The following is a 4,129-nucleotide window of genomic DNA, read 5'->3' as shown; positions in this document are numbered from 1 at the left end:
TTTGGCAATGGCATAAGCAGTTCAAGATCTAATGTACTTCCTGACATCCTGTCAAAGATTCAGCAAATAGAAATACTTCTGCAGTACTGCCACCATTTTTGCAACCCCGAAATGCCCAGTGGCCCAACTGTAGTGTGCTACCCAAATCATCTTCACACACTTGCTTGAAGGAACACAAAGGTGTCCCAGGTGGCATAATAGGGCATCCTGGTGGTGAAAATCTAGAACTTGCTAACCCTCCAAGAGCGTCTAGTATGTGTGGCCGAATTCTAGGTCGCTTTTGTAGAGAAGTAGCCAATCAGAAGTCTCATGCCCACAAGAGTTGAGCACAGTGGTTAACACCATGATCGGTGATCGGCTAAGGCAATCTGCAACATTATTGGTGTTTCCCTTCTTATACTTGATATTCAAATGGAACTGTTACAGGTATATGGACCACTTCTGATGGTGATCATTCAGCAACTTCCCTTGTATCTGTATGAACTGCAAGGGCTTGTGGTCTGTGTGGATGACCATTTCCTTCCCCAAAATGTAATGCTTCCATTGATAGAAGGCCTGCACAATGGAATACATCTCTTTGTCATAAGTGGAATACTTTCAAACTGTGTCTGAAAGTGTCTCACTGTGATATGCCATTGGATGCCCATGTTGAGTAAGGATTGCCCCAATAGCATAGACAGAGGCATCTGTCTCGATCTCAGATGGTTGTTGCAAGTCTGGTAATGTGAGCACTGGTGTAGAGCAGAGGCGATGTTTCAACTCTGTGAATGCCTTTTTTTGAGGTTCATACCAAAAGAATTTTACTTTCGTTCCTCCCTTGGTGACTTGACTCAAGGGCCAAGTGATATGAGAGAATCCCAACACGAACATGTGGTAGAAATTGGCAAGACCTAGAAAGCTGCAGAGCTCTGTTAGAGTGGTTAGAGCTAGCCAATCCTGAATGACTTGGATCTTGGCTAGATCCACATGCACCCCTGTTTCATCAATAATGTATCCTAGATATTGAACTTGGGTCATTCCAAAAGTGCATTTCTCCAAATTGGCACACAACTTGTGTTGCTGCAATGTTTGGAGAACCTGTCGGATGTGGTGGAGGCGCTCTTCCCAAATCTGGTTGAAGATCATGATGTCATCAAAGTATACCACTATAAATGAGTTGGTGAATGGCTGCAAGATGTCATCCATTAGCCTCATGAAGGTTGCAAAAGCATTCGTCAACCTAAAAGTCATAACCAACCATTCGAAAAGGCCCTCCTTGGCTTTGAAGGAAGTCTTCCACACATTGGAGGGTTCGATTGGTACCTGGTGATATTCTGATTTCAAGTCGATCTTGCTGAAATATTTTTCCCCCTTCAGTTGGTCCAGAAGGTCATCAATCCATGGGATCGGGTACCTATTTCGAACAGTGATCTTTTTCAGCACCCGATAGCCAGTACAGAGTCTCCAAGTCCCATCCTTCTTTAGTACCAACACGATCGGGCTCCCACAGGAAAATGAACTAAGATGGATGTGACCTTTCTGTAGCAGCTCCTGAATTTTCCTATTGATTTCATCATTCTCCAAAACATAGTGCCAATAGATTGGTCCATTGGGCAGCAGTATGCCTGGGGTCAGATCGATGGAGTGTTTGACCTGATATTGCAGAGGGACCCCTGCGAGGGAGGTGAAGATGTCCTCGTACTCCTCCACAACCTTGTCCATCTGTTTTTGTCGTGCGAAGGGGCCATGTCTAGAGGTTGTGGCCACCGTATTCTTATTTTCTTGAGGGCGTATCATCAAGAAAACAAATTTCCCGGTTTCAGAAATGAGCTTACTGCAATGTTTTGCAGTAACCAAAGAGATGGCGGTAGGCGGTGCTACCTCTGATATCCTGTACAGCATATTACCCAAAGTAACAATAACATCATGAGGCCTTGACTCGTACACAACATGTCGCTTCCATAAGTATGGTTTTTCTAATAATACATCACAAACATCAAGGCGAGAAACGTCACATAATAGCTCATTCGTGAAGGGCTTCATGTTGTTTGGAAGGCGGCACTGCTGGCTCACGCGAAGATCTCGTCCTTGGTGAAGCCACCCGATGATGTACGGTTGTGTATGTGCTGTGGTCGGTAAGCCTAGCCACTTCACGACCTCTTCCTAAATGAGGTTCTTTTGGCTCCTGCTGTAAACAATGAACTGTAGCGGAGAACCCTTTACCCACATCTGGGAGTGGAAGAGGCGCTCCTCCTCCTCTAGGTCTTTGGGTTCCTCCTTCTGGATCTTCGTGGTGGCAATGGTGGCGTTGGGTTCTGCATCAATAATATGCTTCCCTTTGTCATTCCCCTTGTTGGGTTCTGACTCAGAGTTGGAACATGGATTTGATTCTGAAGCCTTTAGCTTAGCCACGAGTGACTGCTTGGTCCGACACTCACTTGTGTTGTGAGTGGAACTCTTATGGAACTCACACCACTTTCCCGTGTCGTTCTTTAGCTTCACTACATTTTTCTTTGCTTGCGGCTTTGGCAGGTTGTCCTGGGCCAACCCGCCTTGGCTTTGTCCTTTGTTCTGTGCTTTGGGGGCACCTTTCCCTTGCTTCAGATTTGCGGATGCAAAGTATCGTTTCTTATGTTTAAACTTTTGCTCGATATTGACGGCATATCAGTATGTTGTGCTGAGTGAGGAGATGACTAGGAATTCCATCTCATCCTCGATGTACCAGTGTAGGTAGCCACGGTACTTGATAACCAAATTCTTCTCAGAATCCTTGATACCCAACTTCGTGTGACGGGTATCAAAAACATTGGTAAACTCTGGCACATCTTGGTCCTTTCCCTGTCGCAGCATTGTCCACTTTATGTATTTATCCTCGTAGCTCCCGACAAGGTAGTACTACTCCTTGTTGGCATCTCGGAACAAGTTCCAAGTGGGTGTGGCTAAAAATAATAAGTTCGTACTTTCATCCTTCTACTCACAGTAGGTTTCCCACCAGTCCTTGACATGGGGGGTTGCTTTGAGAAGTGCAAAAGTGATCTTTTCCCGGCTAGAAAAGTCATGAACGGAAAAATATCCTTCTAGCAGATTTAACCATTTATCTATAGTGTCTGCATCTACCCTACCCTCAAATATGGGAATGTCAAAGTCAACTTGTACCTTAAAGGGTGTGGCACTTCAGAGTAGCTGCCGAAAGTAGATGCATCGCCCTTGGGTAGTCGCTAAAGGATTTAGGCAAAGTTGTCCATCATCGCGTTCCTTTGTCACTCGAGGGCTTCTTCGAGCAAAATTTTGATAGGATCTCCTACCCCCTCATCTTTCTTTTCATCTGCCATGGGAGGCCGTCGGGATTTGCAAGGTTGGTTTTGCAAAGGTTCGACTAGTTCAAGCCCTAACTCCTTATATCCCAACCTCGTCGGGGACATGCAAAGAAAAATATAGAAAGAGAAAACTACTATGATACCACTGATCCGGATTTAAACAGGAACACAAAAAAATATAGATATAACCATAAATACAAAGATGCAGTAGAAATAACACTTCATTTCATTAATATCAAATACTAAAACATGCTTACAAACAGAATGGAAATAACACTAGCTCAGGCGATGGTGGCTTATCTTTAACAAGCGATGTGGTGGCTACATGCGTCTAAACTGCATTACAATGAGGCTTAAGGGCTTTTTTATTATTGAACAATAAGACCAAACCCTAAACAACCAAAACCCTAACCCGAGGAGATGTAACACCAAGAGTTTATGGGCCCTGTTGGGGTTAGTCGGACAACCAACTTCCCAGGGTCACAACTTGGTCATATTATCTCCGTTTGACGCGCATGATACCCCATTGGAAATATCTCTCCAAGGACTACGACTAAGTTACGATTTTGGATACAAGATTGATTGTGGTAGATTGCCAAAAAAACGTGGTTTAGGGCCTCAAAATGGCTCTGGAAGTTTAGGACCCGAAAAACTGCTAAAAATAGTAAATTGTGCTACAACTAAGGAAACTGTAAAACTGAAAGAAACAATGATGGGGGTCCAAGTGGAATTGGTGGGTGGCCACAAATATCCACCTGGATCATGAATGCACATCAATCTCTCAATGTGCAGCCATCATGATCAACAATTATTTTGATTAGTCTACCTGAATG

The sequence above is a fragment of the Pinus tabuliformis genome, chromosome 7, assembly GCF_031772625.1.
Source record: "Pinus tabuliformis cultivar Carrire ecotype Pingquan chromosome 7, CPIR1, whole genome shotgun sequence".
Taxonomy (NCBI): Eukaryota; Viridiplantae; Streptophyta; class Pinopsida; order Pinales; family Pinaceae; genus Pinus; species Pinus tabuliformis.
This window is presented reverse-complemented; position numbering follows the sequence as displayed.